The sequence below is a fragment of the Lepidochelys kempii genome, chromosome 5 (assembly GCF_965140265.1).
Source record: "Lepidochelys kempii isolate rLepKem1 chromosome 5, rLepKem1.hap2, whole genome shotgun sequence".
Classification (NCBI taxonomy): domain Eukaryota; kingdom Metazoa; phylum Chordata; order Testudines; family Cheloniidae; genus Lepidochelys; species Lepidochelys kempii.
The window spans coordinates 75,310,376-75,334,316 of record NC_133260.1 but is presented as its reverse complement, the minus strand read 5'-3'; the positions used below and the strand labels follow the sequence as shown (position 1 = coordinate 75,334,316).

The following is a 23,941-nucleotide window of genomic DNA, read 5'->3' as shown; positions in this document are numbered from 1 at the left end:
CCTTCCTTACAACCTGCAGAGTAAAATGGATCTGCCTAAATGGCATGGAATAAGGGAGCAATTTTGCTGGCAGAGTTTTGATTTGATTACCATGTATTTTCCATAGTCCCACATAGCCTGATCCTATAAAAAAAAAATCACCACCCTCTGCCACTACTGTGTCAAGAAAGTCCGAGCAAAAACAATTTTGCTTTTTAAAAATATATATTTTTAAAAGCAAAATTGATATATATCTAGGGTTCAGGAACAATGCGGAAAAAGTATTTTCATTATAAAATGAAGATCGCAACCTTTATAAAAACAACCTTATAGATCGGGGTGGGCAAACTATGGCCCTCCAGATGTTTTAATTTGGCCCTTGAGCTCCTGTCAGGGAGCGGGATCAGGGACTTGCCCCACTCCGCGTGGCTCCCGGAAGAAGCGGCATGTCCCCCCTCCGCTGCCTATACATAGGGGCAGTCAGGGGGCTCCACAGACTGCCCCTGCCCCAAGTACTGTCCCCACAGCTCCCATTGGCCAGGAACCACAGCCAGAGTGGGGACATGCTGCTGTTTCTGGGAGCTGCTTGAGGTAAGCACCACCCGGAACCTGCACCCCGACTCCCTCCCACGCCCCAACCCCAGCCTTGATCGCCCTCCCGAACCCCTCAGTCCCAGCCCTGAGCATCATCCTGCACTCCCAGCCCCACCCCAGAGCCCACACCCCCATCCGGAGCCATCACCCCCACCCTCCGCACTCCAACCCCCTGCCCCAGTCCAGAGCCCCCCCACACACCCTGAACTCCTCATTTCTGGCCCCACCCCAGAGCCTGCACCCCCAGCCAGAGCCCTCACCCCCTCCTGCACCCCAACTTCCATTTTCATGAGCATTCATGGCTCACCATACAATTTCCATACCCAGATGTGGCCCTCGGGCCAAAAAGTTTGCCCATCCCTCTTATAGATGAACTGACTGGGACTTGTATGAATAGTGAGCCTTAAATGATCTAGAACCTTTGAAATGATGCCTGCAAAATGTGCTAAGAAAGTAGTGGGGGTAAAAGTTAAGAGAGGATAAGTGGACGCTTGTATAAACTCTGTGATTTGGACTTGGCTTTTAACTAGGGAGAGGCAAACTTTTCTTACCTCATTTCAAACCAACTCAAACACTGCGGGTTCCAAGTCTGACACATATTTGTATTGGATAAATAGATAGAGTGAAAAACAGAAAAGTAAAGCACACAGACACACGACAGTAGCAGGTGGGGAAAAATAAAATGTCTAAAGAAAAATGAATACAATAAGCTAGGATTGCCCCATGTGGAAGTGGGAGGGAAACTATACCTCCTTTGCCATGGGGGTAGCTGTACTGAGGGGTATTCGTTCCTGAGAGAAGGGCAGGCATTGTTACCTGCCCTGCTTTTCACCAGAGAGAACAGCCTTAAATTGAAATTAAGGCTATATGTTGAATTACTGCAGTCTTTTGGGTGGCTTAATCCCACCTTGATTGCCTTGCCCACTTTTTGAACTGCACTGGCTGGCTGCACTCTGTCCCTTCTAACCTGCCCCCATCTGGGGCACGTAGCCTGAAGGCAGCAAAACTTGGTCAATAAATCAGGCCCTTATAACGTACACAGAGAGCTCTAGCTTGTGCTAACCACCGCTTAGAAGTAGAGCTAGATGATTTTTAAAAAAATGTTTTTCAATGATAAAATGGAAAATGTTCAGTCTTGAAAACCTAAAATGTTTTTTGTTATTTCAGTTTTTGCATTTACTTCCCCTTTTCTCATTAGTTCCCCATTCCCCATTTCCAGTTGCAAAATAGAAAAAAGGAAGAGGGGGAAATGAGAGAGAGAGAGAGAGAGAGAGAGAGAGAGAGAGAGAGAGAGAGAGAGAGGAGTGATGAGGTGAAGGAAAACTGGAAAATATTTTGCAGACATTTTTGAAATAATTTTTTTTTAATTTCCACAAAAATGACTTACCGTTTTTCAAGCAGCTCCACTTAAGGAGTTTGCTTGGTCGCTAATAGGGAGCAGTGCCTTCGCTTTCGGCAGAAACCATTTGGTTTTAAATGTAATCACTGTTAAAGAGAAATGGGTTTAAATAATAGGGAAGATTGTTTACAAATTCATACTAGTTTTGTAAACCCTCTGAACTCAAACAATATTTTACAAAGTCAGTAGTCTTGAACTGCACAAGGTTTGCTTATCCCTAATTTCAGCAGTGGGCTCATTTTCTCTCTTGCCTTTGAAGGACTCAGAAGGTACCATTTCAGTTCAAGAGAACAGGTTTTTAGATATGCTTTTGAAGGCATTTAGAGCTAGAGCCTGAGGGGTTCTTGCTCAGTGGGGGCAAAAGACGGGCAAGCAAAAACTCAGCTACTCTTCTCCCCTCCCTCCCCCCGCCTCTTTTTGTGTGGGTAAGTAAGGGCATCTCACAATAGCACTGCTTGAAAGGCAGAGGTGATGAACAGAGGAGAGAAACATGATCCATTCAAATGGACAGTATAGTGAGAGACTGTGAGGCATAATTTGCCTGAGACAATCTCTCCAGTGTTCTTTCTGGGATAATGCAGTTAAGCACTGTGTCCTATTCAGAGCTCTGGTTTAAAAGCCACAATCTAGTCCGTACTGTATTATATCAAAGTGTAAAATACAGCAGAACATAAAATGCTTACCATAAAAACATACAGTGTGAAAATGTCCTCCCTATGGCACAGTTTTGTAGAGTGGGTCAGATTCATTCTTTCTTCTGTAGCATCAAATACTGGCCATAGCTTCAACAGAGAACAGCATAAGATTATGATGTAGATTGCAGCAGAGCCCATAATGCACTTCCATCTTATTATAAGATGCCTCAGTGAGTTCAGAATCTGAGAAGTTTAAATGCTACTTGCATCTTTAAAAGTGACTTAAGTATTGCATAGCCCTTGTGCTGGCTTTCTGCAAAGGAGAAAATTATACCCTCTTTGAATTTCACAAACTGTGTGTGTCTGTGTGTGTACGAGAGCTAAAATGAAAGAATTAGCATTCTTGCCCAAATCTTCTTGCCTGCTTCAATCTATTGTACCTCTATTTCATCACAGCAAATGCCAGTGATTCTGCCATTCTTGTCCCAGACTCGCATCAAATCAGGACTGGTGGTATAAGTCTCCATGCAGCTGTTGTTGTCAGTGTGATGCTTACAGCGAAAATCAGTGCTCAGCTGCTTCTGGCTTGTTGCAACATTTGTCAGCTGTGGCAAAGGGATTAGCATCCATCCAGGGTTCTTAAGACCTACTGTAGTGAAAATACAGAAAAAACGTGTTGTCTTCGGGGTATGCCAGAAACAAAACAAAGCATAGGGGCAGGTGGGAAAGTGTGTATGGTTTTTGTTGTTGTTGTTTTGTTTTTTAAGCAGGAGGTGGGAGAGATGCAAGATGGTATGAGACAGGTGGGATTGAACAACCAAGCAGTGGCACTATTAGGGACAAGGGCAAATCAAATTTCAGTCTTTTTTTTTCTTTTTAATATTGCCATTAGTGAAAACTGTGAAAGATCCTAGCTAAATATATTAGATATTCAACTGAAACACTTTATGCTCATTTCTGCCCTCAGATTTGTAGTGTAAATCGAAGTTGCACTCAAGTATCTGACATAATAATTGTGCAAAATATTTATTTATTTGAAGATGTACTTTTTTTAGAGCCTTCTTACAATCCTAGGTCCCAGTTTCACCTCTGGATATATGGTATGTAGAATTTTAAAGTGATTAAACAGTATTAATATTTATACAGCATGAAAAATGTGCTAGGCAGTTTACAGGCAAACAGGAAGAGAAGATTGTAAGGAGTTTGTAAACTAACTGATGGGTTGGGGCATATAGGCACAGCCCCACATTGAGGATGGTGTAAAAGTTACCAAAAGGTGCTCCAGGAGTCTGCCTCCTGGATGGCAGTGAGAGGTGGCTGCAGTTGACAGACACTGTCTAAAAATATTCTATTTTTTGAATATTGGTGGCAGCAAGCAAGAATGTGTGAGCATAGGAAAATTTCACTTATATAACAATAAAAAAAGCCAGTCACAAGGAGGAAGAAGACCTCAGAAAGTCCATTGGGCTTCTTGGCTCTTGTCCCCAGCTTAACCTCTGCTTTATAGGAATTTGATTCAGCAATGGCATTTCTGTCTTTATTGGGGTTCATCTTATTTCTATTAGTTCTGTAATAGCCTGGTGGAATCAGTGTTCTTGTGAGCCCTGGTAGAACTTTTAGCTGCTAGGATCCTGCTGATCTCTAGTCATTTCCCAACAGAAACTATGTAAATTGTAGTCAGCAATTTGAATAACTTTTTCTTCCATTTATTTACAATACCACATGGAAAAGGCATATGTGTTCCATATACTGAACACCGAGCGTATGTCATATGTTATATATTTTTATATAAGTTATATGGGTACACGGACTGCAATAGAAAAAAGGAGCCACTTTCATATTATTTACATATGAGTCAATATACAACCTCCCATAAGTCAAATATGTAAAACATGTGGTAGCATTTGTATGACGTACATTGCATATATTTTTTTATTTCACATGGGCACATACAGTCTTCCAGATGCTGTGTTAAAATTAAGACTTCCTCTCTTATTTACCTTATTTTATTGAAGTAAGTTAATTGTACTCTCATCTGAAAATGGGGAATTCCAGTTGTGCTAATTTTCAGTGCTGTCTGAAATACCCTCTGTGCATTGTTATACTAACTGTTTGACACACTAGAGAAACTCCTGATAATTTAATGTATTTTCTCTCCACCTGGATAATATGTTCTGCAGCCTCTCTGGCTTACAAATTATATTTAGATTTTTTTTCTTTTGTCACTTAAAGACTTTTCTTCATGCTGTGTGTTGCCAAAGAAGTGTTGTTTTTAATCCTAATTATTTGGTTTGTAGACTTAATCCCTCTCTACTATTGCTGCCAGATTCCATTGTCTTTAATCCCCATGTAATATTTGAAATCCAGTTTTCAGCTTGGCTACCAGGTCCCATGGAGTTTTAGTTTTGTCGGACATTAGCTGGTCAAGCAACCAGCAATTATTCCTGCTTTCTTTTCACTGACTCTTCCGTGACCTCCTCATAGTTAACTCTGTTTTACTCCAGCAGGGCCCCAGGCAGCTACATGTCTGGAATTTCCTTTTCCAAGCCTCCGCAACACAGCTTGACTTCATGTACAAGAAGCTGTTGCACAGCAGCTCTTTAATCCAATGGTTTACTCAATTGTGTGTCCAGACTCTGTCACCTGTAGAAATGTTTCTTTTGCCGCCAGAAATGTTCTGATACCTGCTCCACTTGCCACAGACTACAGAAAATCAAACAACCAAACACAATATACTGAGCTTACTGAAGTTTCCAAGTAATAGTGAATGTTTAAGAAAAGCTTCAATACTTGTTTTCAACTGGACTTTTCCTTTCTAAGTGTTGTTTCCCTATTTTCAGCATTATCCTCCTTTCTTATCATGTTCTTTCTTTTTTTATCCTTTTAAACCAGAACTTCTTTTCCTTTGGCCAAACGCCAATGTTCTGTTTTTACTCCAGCATACTCCTATTGAATCTAGTGGGAATCGGCCTCAGTGAGGACTAAGTAGAAAGAATAAAAACTGACTAAGGACTTTGTTTTCTTTTTCCCCTCTGTTTTCCTATTGTTCGTTTTGCCTGTATAGCCTCCAACGTGGTAATTGTCTTACTATTGATAGTCTGGTTGCCTCTAAACCTGCTGAATGAAGTTCTTACACCTTTTAGTGCCACTGGCTTATGTAAAAGTATTGTGTAAACCTGCTGAATGTATATTCACATGAGAAAGGATTGCAGCATAGAATCAGGCCCTTCCCTGCTGCATAAGTTCCACTTCACTCTCTCTTTCAGAATGGTTATAACTTTTACATTTTGTTTTTCCTTTTAATGAATTACATATTATCAGACCCATCCCTCATCTCATATTATAGACAGGTCTCCAGATGGTGTTAATCAGTGCAGCTACACTGAAGCCAAAGCTACACTGATTGACGTTAGCTGAAGATCTAGTGGATCACTAATACATATTTTTATAAGTACCAGCAGTGACATCTCAGTTCTTGCAATGTTGATATCCATTCCAGGCAGTCTCACTGTTTGCATAGATCTTTTCTGCAGTGGTGGAAGAAATGTGACTAATAAACAGGACCTCTCAAGTGACCAAGGTTCTCCCTCTTCTTTGTTGTCTTACATCCATTCTGCAGTGTCCCTCTTTTGCTGAAAACCTGGAGCAACGTAACCCAAAACTGTCAAACTGACCCTCTTCTTTTCTGGCTGTCCGTTCTGGGCGGCATTTGATGTCTTCCAGCATTATTCACAGTCACTGAGGAGCCTGTGAAAGGAGCGGAATTACTTTGTGGCAAACTGCTAATTTCCCTTCCAACAATTAACAAACTAAAAGTGAGGAATTACAGTTATGTTGTCTCTAAATGTATGTATGTTGTGTCTACTTGCTAAATGATTTAGTCATTCTACATCAGTGTTGAAATAATGAGAATATTTTAACTGGGGTTTGTGCAGTTATTTTATGATCTAGCAAAACACTCTTATTCTTAAAAAATATTTCTGCAAATTATACCTGTCCCTGATTGGAGGACTCGGGTCTCTTTGGCTCAAGGGCTGAGAGGCTTGTTGACAGGAAGAAACAGAGTCTAATGAAAATTAAGACTGACCAGGGCTCTTTGTTCTATTTGGAAACCATAAATGTACCTTCTGCTCTTTTTTCCTCTTTTGATAATGTTCTGCCTCCATAGCAAATTATATAAGTAGTAAACAAAGAGCGACATCGTTATGAGCAGAACATAATATAATGTCCGTGTTTAATGCTCTGGTACAAGCCTCTAATATTAATAGCAGCGCCTTACCGTAAAAGCTGTATAATTGATCTAAAGAAATTTTTCATTCTGCACACTAACCCATACCAAAAAAAACCCCAAACACCCCCACCACCTTCAAACAATGAATTGTATTGAAATAGAAAAATAGATGAGGCAGGACTGCCAAATTATTTATCTTTCATTAAAGGAGAAAATCACGCATACTTATCTCTGCTGTATGAGTACATTTGCTAAAAGTTGGCAAGGAATTGACCAATAATAATTGTAAAACTACGCTACCCACAACCAAGTTGAATCTAACTAGTTGTTTTTAAGTAAATGTTAGAACAGGGAATACTGAACAAGGAAAATATTCCACTAAAAGTAGTAATTCTGTATGTCCTTTTCTATAGTCTGAGTATAGTCAAGAAAGGGATTGCAACTTTCTTCATAGCCGAAGAGAGCTACCCATAATTTTGAAGTAAACTTTATTTATTAATATATATATATATGCTAATCAGTGAACAGTTATATGATGTCTTTGTAGTGTGCCCATAAACAAATAATAATTGAGCTGCTTTTTAAATGAAAGGAATCTGATGTCTTGAAATTAAGCAGGAATGTGCTGACTTGTGGTTTTATTCATACATTTTTGAAAGATTAAATAGTGTGTACAGGAGAAAAATACCAGGTCAGGATTTGCATTTCAAAACACCCCATGCTTTCTGTTCTCAATTTAAAAAAAAAATCTAGTCTATAGTTAGTCATAAATTAGAGCAGCATGGGGTGACATTCAGTGTCTTCCCCAAGCCTACAAATCTGTAATTTGGAGTGTAGTCACCTTAAGAATGGGCCATTATATATAGTTAGTATATGGGGTTTTCATTTTCTTCCCCATTATCACTCCATTGACATTTGTTGTAAGGCTATAAATATCTAAAAAGCTAGAGATGCTTTGCATAGTTTAAATAAATGAACAGTTGCTTCTTTCTCGCCTCTTTCAATGTGCCTGGCATGCTGTTGTGTATTATTTCTCTACGCTGATGTGTGCTACTGGTGGCTTAACAGCTCAGTTTGGAAACTTTGTTGCACAGTCCTTCCAAAACAGCAAATTACGAAGTTTTCCCTCTCTCCCCGCAAGACTTTTCTCCTCATTCATTTCAAAGTGAGGCCAAGGAAGCCATTAAAATCACATGACTATCCATCTACATATCAAGTAATAACAATAGCAGCATTCACTATTGTCCTGACATAAATTATGGAAAACTTTCTGTTCCTGTTAGGACTCTAGGAATTGCCATAGCAAAAATCCAGAACACTGTGATGATCCATTTAGCCCAAACATCTCTCTGCCAGTGACCTATCTTTGCCCTTGTCTCAACTACAAAATTAAGTCGACCTAAGTTAGGTTGATGTACAACCACCACAGTAATTATTGCAGTTTTTCATGTCCATGCTAGGTCTTTCTGTCAGCAGTGCATTTCCTCACCAGGAGCACTTCCACGATGTAATTGACAGTGTGGGGCACGCAGAGACTCACCGCTGCAGCCAGCAGGTGGTGTAGGTACTGCAGAGTCTACACAGACGCTGTGTTGTCCTAACGGCATTGCCTTAAGCGCTGTGCCACTCACGGAGGAGGAGTTGTTAAGTCAATAGAGTGGGTGGCTTAGATCGGTGGAATCACCATTGTAGTGTAGATACTTAGAGTTAGTTTGAAGTAAGCTGCCTAATATCAACCTGACTCTGTAGCATAGACAAGGCCTTAGATTCTTCAGAGGAAGGTGTAATACTTTCACAGAAGCAAAATTTGTCATGAGCCAGGCTGGTGATCACTTCTGCCCTGAAGTCAATGGTTTTGCATCTGTTTAATGTAATTTCTAAAGGATGGAAGCTCCTTATCACATTTATAATCAACATTTATTTTTTCCTTATTCAGGGAAACTCCCATTGAGGTAATTGGGTTTGACTCACAGTGTGTCAGAAACCAGCTAAAAGAGATATATATATTGTGTGTATATATATATATATATATATATATATATATATATATATATATAATGTGTATATTTTTAAAATGAGCTTTGAAGAGGAATTCCTTTATTTTTTCACTGTGTTTTGGTAATTTTTATTGCATTGTTTACTATCTAGCTATGACATTAGGTTAGAATTAGAGTTGTTTGTGAATTTTTTGATGAAACTTTTTTTGTCAAAAAATGCTGATTCGTCAAAAAGGAAAAAAATTACTGGAAAAGGTCAATTTAGATTAATTTGCTGACTTGAAAATTTTTGAGGAAAAAAAGATTCCAAATTGTTGAAATGTTTCAAATTTGACATTTTCTACATGGAAAAATTTTAGTTTTCCAGTTTGAAATTATTTTTCATGTAGAAATCTAAACAAATTTTAGTAAAAACTAAATAAATACAAAGCTTTCAACTGACCTGAACCAAAATGTTTTTCAGATTTTCAGTTTGTGAAAATTTTCAGATTTCAACTTTTCATCCTGATTCAGGTTGGGAAACGTTTTTGAAATCCCTGAAATTTTTGTGAAATGGGAAAACTGTTTCCCACCCAATTCTACTTTATGTGGCTTACTTTTTAAATCTATGTAACCCTCTTACATAGCGAAGTGATAATGATGAATTTACAACCTTCATTTCCATGGCAACTGTGATGCCACAATTTTCAAAAGTGACTAGTGATTTTGGGTTCCTGAGTTTTTGAGATTCAGAATTGATCTTCAGAGAGTGCTGACCATTTGGCTCCAAAAAATCCTGCCCCTTTAAAGTGTCTCAAATTGGACACTCAACATTTGAAGTTGACAAAGTCACTTCTGAAAATCTTTCTGCAATAAAGGCAAAAAGAACATGACTGGCCTGGTCATTTGTTTCTTGTATAAATTTTTCTCTTTTTACCCTTAAAAAAAGTTAGCTTTTCTTTCATGTCCTTTTCTGTGTTCTCTACATCTCTGACCACATTATTAGGGTTCAATATGTAGATAAATGAGTAAAATAACATAAATAATGTGGGGAGTTTTAAAATGATCTTAGTGTATGGGAGTCATATATGGCAAAGACAATAAGCTCTTCAGGGTATGGACCATATCTTCCTTTGTGCTTGTACAGTGGCTAATACAATGGATTCCTGGTCTCGATTGGACTGTTGGGTGCTAGCACAATACAAATATATAAAAATGTATAAGCCTTGTCTGATCTCAGACCCAAAAGTTAATAGTGACAAAAAGTAGAACATGCACATAGTGTATTTTATTTGTCCTTGTTGGTGCACAGGTTGAAATCTGCACACCCAGCACCGAAAAGGCAACTGCATTGCAGGGGGAATAAGTCCCAGGAAAGAAATAGAACTGCAGTTGTCCTCCATTGGGTTTCTTCTGAGCTGGTGGTTCTTTAGGTTGTGGCTGAAGCTCCAGGGGAGCTCCTGAGGGTCTTTGCCATGATGACTCCTTTCCTAAGCCAGCCACAAATACTTTGGGAACTGACCATTGGCAGAGTGAGGAATGTGGGTAGCTTGTGCCATGGCAGCTGTTTTCCAGGAGATTGTTACCCTGCTGATGGACAGCCTGGGTTCCTGTTGGCAGCAAATTTGGCATAGTATGTGTCTGAGAGAGAAGCAGCTGCCTGTGCTAACACACATGGGTGCACAACTCCCCTCAAGTCCTGGTGGTTATTGCATTTTCCTGTTTACTTACACATAGTGTGGATCAAATCTTGGAGCCAGTTAGTCACAGTGGAGTTCGCTGGTCCAGGGAGGTGCAATTTGCAGCTCCGTATCTTCATCATCAGTGTGGTTGATTGTTGCCCTTCATGTACAGCCTCTATAGTGATCTCAGTTATCCTCAGGGTATACATGAGGAGGCATGTAATTCATGGTGAAATCTTGTTCTCTGGCACACCAAGATGTTCCTGCAATGCTACCAGCTTCATTTAGCAGGGCTCTATACTTGAATCTGGCTACCTATACTGTAAATATCCCGTTCAAGAGTAAAGTCCTTGTTTTCATTTGGTATGAGACATTACCAAATTTCCTTTGAATTTATAGAACAATACAAGCTATTATCAGAAAATGAAATGAAATCTGTTAATCTTGACCTCTGCCACATATATTAAACATCAAAGGTAACTTTTATAGACCTTCTACAGAAGCAGCTGGAAGTCTTGCAGACATTTTTCATAAAAAGTCATCTACAGGCCAGATTTAGGGCAGATTTTTCATTACTCAACTGACTTTAGATGCAATTTATGTTTGAAAAGAGCTGCATATATTTTTATAAGTTGAAACAGCATGTTACATTATTTTGGTTCTGAAGAGCTCGAATTTGGTAAACTGTATTGTTTTAAAAAGAATGAATGGACAAATATCATCTAGCTAAATTCATGTTTTGTACAACAGCTCCTTTGGAGAAGAAGAATAAACTTTAACTGATTAAAATGTTTCTCTAGTTATTGATGTTGATCATCTATACAGGAATAAGATTTCTAGAGCAAACAGAAATGTCATTTTTGCAAAGCAACTACCTCATTCTGATAACTTACAGTATACAATCAATATCCATCTGAACCAGTGGGATAACAGCAAGAGGAGACTACAAGGTGTAAATTGTGTTCTCAACAACCTCTTTTTTTACTGTAAAAGATAAAGGCCCAATCCTGAAACCCTTACTCACATGGGAAGCCCTTCTTGTGAGGGGTTCCATAAATGTCAGTGGAAGTAATTTTCATGCAAGCAGAAAAATAATAGATTCTCTCTTCTGTGCATGTGACTGTGTGGCATCAGCTCTGCCTCTAATGCCATCTTGTTGAAAATACAATAGCCATCTTTCAGCCAGTCCTTTCAGTGAACACATTAAATAGGGCTCATACAAATAAACAAACAGAGTTCACAGCAGTTTTGATTTTTAATGTGAACCATTTGGAGCAGCTCTTATCAAAACAGAGTTGAAAAGTATCTATTTCCAGCAACTGCTGACTAGGGTAGAATGAGACCCCCTTCATAGTTATTTATCTACTTAGGGCAAAATATCAAAGACTTACTGCAAGGATTTAGTTAATTTGAATCTGAATATACTTTAGGCTCTGAAAGTTTTAAAATGTGTAACACAGTGCAGTCAAATGTAGCTTAGTTTGAACTGTTTGTATTTCATATGAAGACAGTTGTAAATGATTTTTTAAACTTCTTTAATATTTGATTTTACATGACGTAGCTCTGGTTAATGTTTATCACAGAAATAAAGTCTCTTCTGAACAGTAACCACAATATCCTGTTTTTGCTCAAATATAAAATAAAATGAAATTGTAATGTAAAGCATGTTTCTGGTACAGCCATAAATTAAACAGGACCGATCTACCTGAATGACCATCTGAGATTGACAGGGCTGGAACTGCTAACTGTTGCATGATGTAATTTCAAGAGAATGAGAGGTAAGATATATTCTGTAGAGGGCCTGTGGTTTTGGAATGCTCCTTCCTCAGACAGCATATTCTAGTTACAGCCAAATCCCATTTGCCTTACTCACGAAAGTGGGCCATTAACTTCCCTGAGGCTCCTCAAATGAGTAAAAAGAGTTGTTTTTTTAAAAAATGCCTTTAGCCAGCAACATTCTTCTGGGAAAGGCTAGAGATACTTTTATTTGTGTGTGTGTGCAGGCATGTGCTAGAATTTGTCTGTGTACTGGGGCACATTGCCATTGGGTTAATGATAGTTTTTAGGTACCTCGTTATTTAGAAACATAGTGATGTTTTGAGCAAGAAAGTCTAATAAATAAAAACATATTATTTTAGCGTATATAAAGGTAAATATATAAAGTGTTTTAAAGTGTTACTACATTTGTGAGTCACAACAACCCTGTTATTATTAAAATTATATTGTACCACTGGGTTACTCTGGAAGGCAGTGCATGGACATCTGTATTACTGCTATACAGGGTCCTCTAGCAAAATTGTAAAAGAACAGCTCGCAACAATCTGCTATTTCACTGTATTTGCCAGGAGTCTCAGAGAAGACTAAGAAAGACAGACAATTTATTTTGTACAGATTTAAACAGAGCAGTATATTACGATTACTTCATCAGTGGCTTGTTGTTGAGAAAGCATGAGGAGGCTTGTGGTAGACAGAGTAAGTATATGAAGGAGCTATGCTTGGTAGACTGATCAATTGACTGGTCAAATGTCAATTGATTGGTCAACTGACCATCTATTATTTGATCATGGTCAAATGTCGAATATTCCAGCAAGAATGCCCTGATGTAGGCAGTGGCCTACCTTTTTAATTTCATCATGGTGTCATCTGTTAGTAAGCCCACTTAAAGATTTTGATTACTCACTTTACTTCATGCTAATGCTACCTGTTGTGGGAAAAGGGAGAACTAATTGATAGCTGAGCATCTTGATTGCCTGGAATCTTCTAGAAAAAAAGTTGTATGTATATTTTTGTGTATATCAGTGTATAACATTCCTTCAGTGTACATGGTGGTTTAGAAAGCACAGTAAACAAGTTAAGACATGGTTCCTGGCCCAAAGAGCTTACAATCTAAACTGACTAGACAAACATACAGAAATTAAGGAGGATGTGGAGGAGGGTTCACAGTCATTAAACCTAACACAGAAAGAAAAGATGCACAGCCATTAAACTGCATGAAAAGTTGGCCTGCTGCCTACTTAGAGTAAGAGTAATTACAAATGGCTTTTTTATTTTATAGTTGCTATGTTTATTTTTTTTTCTGTTCAATTTTAGTTTTCTTTTTTTTTGCAAATTAATTCCAATTCAGCAGTCTCTCGTTGGAGTCTATTTTTGAAGTTATAACATTCAAAAACCAGTCAGAGAACACTTCAATCTCTTTGGTCACTCGATTACAGACCTAAAAGAGGCAATTCTTCAAATAAAAAGCTTCAAAAACAGACTCCAATGAGAGACTGCTGAATTGGAATTAATTTGCAAACTGGATACAATTAACTTAGGCTTGAATAAAGACTGGGAGTGGATGTGTCATGACACAAAGTAAAACAATTTCCCCATGTTTATTCCCTCCCCCCGCACTGTTTCCCAGACGTTTTTGTCAACTGTTGGAAATGGCCACCTTGATTATCACTACAAAAGGTCGTCCGTAACCCACCCCCCCCCCCCGCTCTCCTGCTCACCTTACCTGATCACTCTTGTTACAGTGTGTATGGTAACACCCATTGTTTCATGTTCTCTGTGTATAGAAATCTCCCCACTGTATTTTCCACTGAATGCATCCGATGAAGTGAGCTGTAGCTCACGAAAGCTTATATTCAAATAAATTTGTTAGTCTCTAAGGTGCCACAAGTACTCCTTTTCCTTTTAATATTAAAGCCACTGAAAGTGGAAAACAAAAACTAATTTCTCTAATCCAAAATTCTGAGACATATATTATGTACACATGAGACCATTTTAACAAAGAAAATCCACACAGTTGCTACCACTAGTGTGTCTTCAGTGGTGTGAACAATGGTGAGAAAGCTGGTGTTTTAACCCCTGTGTTTTCTATTCAAGAAGGTTGCTCTTATGGTGAAGGCAGTTGAGTGCCACCATGCAGAACTGGAGTCTAGCCTCTACACAGAGTTCCTGTGTGATGCTGGGGAAGTCACTTAAACCAAACTTTTCACAGGTGGTCATTTAATTATGTCTGTTTTATTTTGAGTGTGCAACCTGAAACACCTTGGGTCTGATTTGAAGAAGTTCTGAGCGTTCACAGCTAGAACTCAAGTCAATTGGAGCTGTGCTTTGAGCATACAAAATGATAAAAATGCTAGGGACTCTGAAAAATTGTCCCTAGACATCTTAAATTGGGCACCATATTTAGTTGACTTGTGATAATGTCCTTAATAGTCTATGCCTCAGCTCCCCTTCAGTAAAATGGGGATAATACTATCATACCTCATGAGCTGTTGCAAAGATAAATTTATAAATATTTGTGAAACACTCTGATACTTTAGTGCTGCATAGCAGAAACAGATATTCGGCTATGCTGAATACAGCTGGTTGAAATTTTTTGCACAAAACTAATTTCTCCTCAGACTGTGGTTCTGCTCCTGTTTCTCTTGATTCTATCACCCAACCTGTCCCGCTCCCCCAGTGATCCCAGGGTCTTGCTGATCTGCCTCTGCCTGCCTGCTTTTCCTCCCACAGCCTGCTCCCCCTCTGTTCCTCACTCCTCAGCATTCAAGACAGGCTGCTTCCTGGGTGAAAGCAGGAAAAGCATTGATTGTACAGGGGAATCAGTCTACTTGCTCTCAGTCTGGTGCCAAGCACCACAGTGGCCCAAAGCAGCAAGAACAGCAATTACAGGGAAAGTCTGGCTCAACTTTGCTCAATATAGACAGACTCGTAAGAAATTTTTGTAGCCAAATTCTAAGCCTCTACTGAGCATGCGAAAATGGCAATTCCAGACCATAGGCACGGGAACTAAGGGTGCGGGGTGTGCAGCAGCACCCCTGGGCACCCAGCTGCCAGCCGCACATGCCCCGACTGTGCTCCCGGCTCTCAGCCCCCCGTGCCCAGGGCTTTACTCCCAGCCTCAGGTCTGGGAGCAGAGGGGTCGACAGGAGTAAGGGGGCTGGCTTTCAGCACCCCCACTATTAAAAGTGTTCCAATACCACTGTTCCAGACCCTAATAACTTGGCCAAATTTGGGTGGATTTGCACTGGGATGGTAAAAGGCAGGTCTCTGACCTGAGGGTGACTCCTTCTGCCAAATTTCAAGTTCCTGCTCCAAAGCATGGGTATGTTAAATCTTCTCAATGGCATAGATGTCAGAATTTTAACATTGTTTTAACATATTTTCCCTTAAGCCTGTTCTTGGAAAAAACTGAACTGCTTTTGTGCAAACTTTTTCCAAAAAATTCAGCTTCGGCAGGCACCTGGTATAGATACTTTCAGACTCATCAGTTGCATTTTGGCAATATTATAAGCAATTGAAAATGGCCTTATAATGGAAAATGTTAGGCACCTTAAATATAAGCAGCACTGCCAGCTCCATCTATAATAAGGATCTGATTCAGGGAAGCATACTTATTCGGTAAAACGCTTGAGCAGGTGCATAATATTAAATATGTGCATTAGTCTCACTAAAGTCAATGGGTCTTAAATACGCTTAAGTATGTGCTTGAATGCTGTCATGAATAGGAATGGTTTTAGACGCATACTTAAGTGCTTTCTCAATCAGGGCCATAAGCATGTAGGATTAGACAGGCAATTACATATTAAGTGCACACAATGCTATTATAATGTTAGATCATTTGCCAATCATAACATTTTATAACTATCACATATGTATATTTAACATAATGCTGCAGTCATATTTAATGTAAGAGACACGGTGTCAAATTATTCATTAGGAAAAAGAACATGCTAGAAATTTGCTTCTTTTCAAGGGTAGCATGTCTCTGAAAATGTAATGTTTTTGCATGTAATAGGAAAAAACACACATAAAATGAAGGGTATAAAAGAGCTTTTTAAAAAATGTGAATAACATTATTAATGCTAAGGACCAATAAAAATGTAAAGAAAATGAGGATTGAGAACATTTTGTTAACAAATTATATGCAACAGAAACTGGATTAGGGATAATGATGATAACTCAGTTAAGCAGAGAATATGTAATGGGAAAGGGATAAACGGGGCAGAGAAATGTTTTTCTGTAGAATTAAGGAAATAATTCAAAACAAATACTTGATATGATTGATCAAGCTTTTGTCTGCTTTCACAATGTAATTTAAATTTCCTCAAATGTATTTGTTTTTCAAATAATTCAGGAAATATGTTTTTTAGCCTATGGATTGATCACAAATCTTTGAAATTTGACTTGTTTTTCCTAGAAAGTGATTGTTTGTTTAAGGCACATGTTAATAATTCTGTTCCCTAACTGGCCATGCATGCAACCCACTTCCAAGTGAATAATATAACTGGGTGTAAATTTAAAAAAAATTGTTTCCCAGAACACTCACATGAATGACTTTGAAAATTGCCTTCTGTGAACATTTATGGTAGTAAAGTTTGTTGAAAGTTCACAGAAAGCAAACAAAAAAAGAGTGAACACATGGCCAAAGCAAATTATATGGAAATTTGAAAGAATATTTAGGAAATTTTAAAAACTATTTACCCTGCTTTTGTCTGTGTTTGAAGTTCAGACAACTTGGGATCTAATCTAAGCTTTAGCACAGATATCCTGTGTGACCGTGGAGCAGTCAAATTAGGCAACAGAAATAGTGCTGTGAAAATACAGTGCTTTACTATTAAACAGGAAAAGAAATAAAAAGGGAAACTTTTAATTAAAAAGATTGGGAATTGGGAATAGGAATTTTATAGTAGATAATGGTGTACTTAATGTATCAATCTTAGTTGTATCTTAGTCCAATGGGGATTATATTTCCTTTCTTAGCAGAAGACAAACTCAAGACATTGTTGTACTGTGAGTTTGACACCACACGACTCTCCAGCTTTACAATACAAATGTTTTCCCAATGTAAAAATTATAATGCAGTCTCCAGGGATTTACATTAAAATCATTGGGGCATCTTCTTGACATAGTAAAATTGTCATTTTAGATGCGGATTGATATCATTTTCTCATCATAATTGGACTTGTAAAATGGTCTCAAGACCCACATTAAGTTTTCACTGTGTTTCCTTGACGTTATAGAATATCTATTCTTTGGCTTTGAATAGATATCAGCATGTGACAATGCCAAGTCCTATTTAAGTGAATGGGGAATTGTCTCACAAAAGGTTCCAAGCAGGAACAGCTATAAATGCTCTGTCTACTAATTCTTTTTTGCCATTTATATCTTGTGCCATTTCAAAAGGGAGTATTTCCAAATAGAAAGGAAACAGCTAGAGCCCTGAAGCAGGACTGTGATTCCGCAGTCCCACAGGATCTGCTCCCACAATAGCAGGAATGGGTAAAATATATTTTATTGCAGCTGGCATTGGGTGGGCCAAATAACAGACAGCAGTAATTTGCAGGAAAACACTAAATCTCTCACAATTTTTACATGGTAAAATGATGAATGATTTCCGTTTATATAATATATTAATCAACTGTTGTTTTTTTGTCTTTTTGTTTTTAGTAGCATAGGGAAATCTGCCTCTCTTACAGGATCTAAAGTTTTTGCAGGTGGGAACAAGATAAAAATTCATGAAAAAATGTGGGAATGGGTACTGGGGGGCAGGACAGGAGCAGGATTAAAAAAATAGTCCCATGCACGGCTCTAGAAGCAACTCATGTTAAGAATTAACTCACTTCCAAATTTTATGTGTGATAGTTTTGAACTTTGCCCCTTATTTTATGTAGTGTTTTGAAATTGTATACAAATTACATTGTGTGCTTTGTTAAATGAAAAAGGCAGAACATTTTCAAATGCTTTTCCAAACTTCAGGCCCCCAAAACAAAAAACACCCGAGGCATCTGGCTGACACACCACTGTGATATGATTAGAAATAGTTTAAGAAGTTAAGTGCTGAAGAGACTGAAACCTGTATTAAGAACAGAAACACAAACTCAGCTTTACTAATGTATACACTCTACTACCATCTATAATAGCAGGGACATTTCTTCATTTATTATATCTTTTTTTGTCCATTTATATCTGTGTGCCACCTTTAACTGAGAAAAAGAGAGAGATGGGTATAGGTTTGGGCCCAATGAGAATAAACAGTCTGAAATTAGAGACCAGTTGAAATCCTGCCCAGTCATTCTGTTTATACAGTATTTATTTAGATTGACTTTGTAGCCAAAGCACTTTTATTTTTAATCAAGCAGGGGTTTATTGTGGCAATAAGCCTGCTAGTTTCCACTAATACTTCAACCCTTTGGAGGGCTGTCGAAGGTCTTGGGAGGAAGAACAGAGCAGGTTTGCAGTCAAGTGCTCCCGTTAAAAATGTAACATTTCTTCTGTCTCCATGCACAATCATAAAAGAGAAAGTTTACACAGCCCTTGTATTTCAGATGTGCACATGCCAGTCCTCCAGATCAGGTCTCACCCTTTTTCCTGGTTCTTGTCACGCAGACAGAAAGAGAAAAGTCCAAAGTGCAGGCAATGCAATGTTTATTGGAGTTAGTTTCCAGCAAACATGTATACCATAACTTAGATGCTGCAGAGCCTGGTTTCCCAGTGTCCCATTCCCACCTCTGATGCCGCAGAGCATTTATCCCATGTCCCCACTTTCCAGCTCTGACACCGCAGAGCCTTGCTTGTGTCCCCATTCCCATTTCCTACCTCCTTCTTCCTAGCAGGCCCAAATATACCTGCAATGCACGCCCTTGGTCCCACCCCTTACAACTTATGATCATGTTCCGTTTTGGAGGGTCGTGAGTTTAGGGTCTTTGTTCCACCTTTTTTGTATTCCATGAGAGGGGTGAGGAGTGAAGTTGTGCTACAGTCAGAGACAGGCTTTTTTTGGCCTTGTAGTGTTTTATACCTTCTCCCCAAACCCTCCTTGCCCCTCCTGACTGGTTGTTTGACCTTGCCTTGAGAGATGAGCCAGGCAGCCTTTCAGTGTATGCTCATGTATTACACTTTTACCATACCCTGTAACACTTTAGTTTTATTTTATTTTTACCCCGTCTGCTTGTAGGAAGATGTAAAACACAATGGCTTTGTTTACACACATTAGTATGAGATATAAGAGTATCAAATAGTTAAACCCAAAATTTTTCTTAGGCTGACAAACAGGCTTTTATAACTTAACACCATATTTTATTTTTGTTTATTTCTAGGGACAGTAGTTTTACTTATGTCATAATGCAGAAGCTGAATAAACTCAAAGAAAGTTAGACTCATATTCCTATGTAAACAGCAGAGGTATAAGAACCCAAAGCTTCAAGTCAAGCTTCTCTAGGAATGTATTGGCAAGTGTTTAACAAGATAATGAATCACAATATGGAATGATACTCCATTGCACAAATACAGTCTAGTTTCCCAATGGAAAGTTTGGGTCAGGTACAGAAAATCTGAAATAATGCATGTGTGACCATTAGATTATAAATTCTACTTTGTATTGTATTTAATGTAGATGATCTAATTTAGTAAGACAGAAGATTGTAACAGTTTCAAACCTGGAACTCTTCATCTACAGAAAATTGACACTGGCATTAAAAAAAACCCACTGGACACTTTTTTATTTTGGTCCCCACTTGGGATCTCATACTTTGCCAAATTTGATGTATGATTTGTGCTCTTTGTGTTCATAAGAGCTGCACAACCAATGCAAATTTTTTTGTGTCAAATCTTCAGCACCTGTCAGGATTCTGAATTCCCAAAGCCCACTGAAGTCAATAGGAATCTTTCTTCTGACTTCAGCCTGGGCCCTTTCAATATATGAGCTCTCCTACTTTGTCCCTGGGCCAATTCACACACACAAAAACAAAGAAACAAACAATGACAATTCCCCCTTCGCTTAAATGGATGTTGATGGTTGAAACTACTCAAATGAACTAAATAAGAAAAGAAAGAGAAAGCTATATGTCTACAATATTTGATCCATCACTTCCGCTATTTCGTGCAATATGTCATATTAAACATATGTACACCATTTTAAATGTCTAAACTTAAACTATAAGGATTTTTGAGGAATATTATGTGAAAGTTGAAATGGACAAAACAGGTTGAAAGACCCTAGTGCTCCCTGAAATCATGTGTGACCCACTTTTGTCAAATACATTCTGTTAATCTTTTTAATTTTTAAAGCACTATTAATATATGCCAATGTGTGGCAGAAAGCCCTTTCTCCCTCACTGCTTCACACATTGCAAGGCATTAAACAAAATTTGTATTTTTTTAAATGTACAGAACATACATTATTTATGTAGCATAAACATGAACATTTCAAGGAGCTGGGCTGCGAGCTGCAATCCTAGCTCAGTCAAAACTCTGATATTTGCTGTTATCTCTACACACGTTTACAAAGGTTGACATATGAAAAAGCCTGGAAATAATATGAGGTTGCAGGCTATGAAACAAGCCTGCTTTGGAACTGAATCTGCCTGTCAATTCACTTCATTGGGTTCATCTGACATTAAATGAAAGCACATAAAATAGAAAGTTTTTGCAAGCACTAAAAGATGGGCACATCTGCAGGGCAAATGATTAGCTCAGTAGTGTTCCTTCAAGTCCAAAACTAGTCTTTTTTTGTTCTTCAAATGTTTGTTGATGGGATTATATTCATTTTTTTGGAGGGTGTGGGACTTTGAAGATACAGCAAATCTGTACATCCCAAAGGTGGTGAAGGAGATAAGTATTATAATGTAGGATTACAGGGGCATAACCAGAATGCATTTCAATTGGGCACGAAATTTCAGTCTGAGATTTCCCTATGGCTGTCATGAGGGAAGATTTAGCTAACACAATATACAAAGGACAAAATCAAGAGAGATAAGGAGGCTTTCCTCAGTCCATGACTGCTCTGGGAAAATGAGGAGGAAATCCTGTACTAGGAATGTATCTTCCACAGATGGGATTTTATTCTCACAAGAATAGTGTGTTCTCATGTCATGCAATACAGTTTATTTTCAGATGAAGTTTCTTAAAAGTGTGTGTGTGTGTGTGTGTGTATTTTTGAGAGAATGAGACCACCTGAACCTTACAGAGTTGGATGCAGAGTCTTAGAAAAGGGAAAATGACATGTAGAGATGGAGTCTAGTAAAAGAAAAGAAAGTTGGATCCTGATTTTCTGAATCTGCACAAAAAGTGTGCATGTTGGCTGAGGTAACACCCAAAAATGTCCACAACTGGAAGGCACAGCTTGCTGTACATCCTTCTTCCTTGTTCTGGAAAAGCAGAAAGAACAGAAGGTAGGAGGAGACATGATGACATCTAGAAACACACCTTATAAGGTTTTTTGGAGGCCAAGACACACCACAAAACAGAAATGGTAAGAAGATCACCACAGTAACTATGGTTATTATCAAGGGTCAATGCTTTTTTTCTTAGCAGTGTTCTCCACTGGTCATTAATGGTATCTACCAAACTAATGCAGAGAGTGTGAATGGTATGGATTCATGTATCAACAGCATACTATAGAAATGGTTAGTGCTTCCTGTTTCTTCAAAACAAATCCAGGTTCCTATCCTAGACACCGTGCATCAATCTCCTTGGAATATTATACTCCTGTGGCATCTCTTGTGGCAACAAACATGGTATTAAACTACCAGAACTATACACAAATCTAAGAGCAGGATTCACAGAGAAAATCATATCCAACAACATGGATTATTAAGTATTATCTTTGACAATTTAAAAAGTATAAACACACCCGCAAATATATTCATTCTTCATTGTGTGCCCTCCAATTTTCAGTACCTGTAAAAGGAAGAGGACATGTAGAATAAAATGAATGTTAATGGACTTATGTTGGCAGTTTGTCATTGGAGTTATCTTGCCCTTGCTGATGCTGGTTTATGGTCTGGCCAGCTGACATCAGCATGGGAGCCGGCACACATGCCCTGATGGAGTGGAAAAGAAAGGTAGCAATTTAAGCTAGAGCCAGATGTCTAAGAACCAGGGCTGACTTTTTGGTTCACTGTGTATGGGAACAACTGACTTTTTGGTTCACTGTGTATGGGATTGTGGGCCTTGAACCCTGACCCACAGGCAGTGCTTAGGCCATCACCTCCATTCAGCAGCTCATCTGAATAACAAGAGAAGGTAACCAGTGAAGTGCTAGCTCATATTGCAGGAAACATCCAGCACCCCCAGTTTGCCTGAGGAGCGCTATATAAACCAGGAAGTAACACTCACTGCTACTATGTACCTCTGCTGCTTATGTGACTTCTGAACCCTGTATTCCTGCCTGCTCCTGGTTCCTGTCCTCCTAATGCAGACTCACGTTTGCTCCCCATACCTGCTTTCCTGCCTTATTTAAGGTCTCTGCACCTATGCCTGGCACCTGATGCTGTCTCTGGCTCTGACTACTAGGCCTGACTCAAGCTTTGACCAATAGGCCTGACTACCCACACACTGGCCACAATGAAAAATCTAAATAATTTCACTTTGGTGAACTGAAAAAGTCCAACAAATTGTTTTGAGTGGAACAAAACATTTTGTATGGCCTGAAATGAAATGTTTTGTTTCCTTGTTTTAACCTTTTTTAAAATAAAATTGAAGAAAAATTTGAAATGAAAAATTGGTCTGAATCAAGAAGTCAAAACATTTCATTATGAAAAAAATCAAAATGAAATATTTATTTTTGTCTGGATTTTTTTTCTTTTTGTGAGGATGGTACTGAGAAGAATTTGCAAAATATTTTGGAGAACCTGAATCTGCATTTTTTTGGTGAAAAAAGTTTTGTCCAGAAAATGTTGCTCAGCTGTCCTGTCAATCCTTGTCTAATGCACAGAGAAATACAGTACTTTGAGGTCCTCTTCCAAGGCCTGCATTTCCATGTGCCTGTCAACTAAGTCCCCAGCGCAACTACAGTGTGCATCAAGGCATTTCTCAACACCAGGGCTTAATGCTGCAGAACATCCGTTTCCTTAAAGACGTTACATTGTTACTTCAAATTCACTTAACTCCTACCTTGTGCATTGTGCAGCTGAGAGGAGGAGCTGAGTTAAAACAGAGTGCACCAGATACTATGGTGATGAGCATGGTACAAAATCTTACTTAAAACTGCAGATGGATACATACTGTACATACCTACACATTCACATTGTATAGCACCTCTTATTGGACCAGTGAAACAGACACCTAGGTATTTCAGCAGAGATGTTGAATGCTTTGTATCAACTCTTCTTCTGGATGCTTCTCCCCCTGCGTTTCTTTGTTCTCTGCATTAGTTGTCTTGCTCACTCCACCTCTTCTTTCATTCAGCTTGGTTTTGGATGGTGGTAAAATTAGGAAGACAGAAGGAGGATAAAACAAGCTTTTTCCTTGAGCATTTCTTTGTGTATTGGCAGGGGGTCTCTGCTCAATTCTGCTCCTCAGGGAGGCAAGCTATTACAATGCACTATACAGGGAAAGAGTAGCAGCCGTGTTAGTCTGTATCCGCAAACAGAAAAGGAGGACTTGTGGCACCTTAGAGACTAAGTCCTCCTTTTCTTTATACAGGGAAAGCAACATTCAGAAACAAGTGT

At 38.7% G+C, this 23,941-nt stretch overlaps 1 long non-coding RNA gene across 10 annotated transcripts in view; it reads left to right on the top strand.

Moving 5' to 3' along the window:
• Positions 1 to 12,181: 12,181 nt before the first annotated feature.
• Positions 12,182 to 23,941, top strand: part of LOC140911533 (uncharacterized) — a 402,088-nt gene continuing 390,328 nt past the window's right edge. For all 10 annotated transcript variants that reach the window (XR_012159024.1, XR_012159022.1, XR_012159029.1 and 7 more), the window contains exon 1: positions 12,182 to 12,274. This is a non-coding gene — a long non-coding RNA (uncharacterized lncRNA). The remainder of the gene's footprint in view (positions 12,275 to 23,941) is intronic.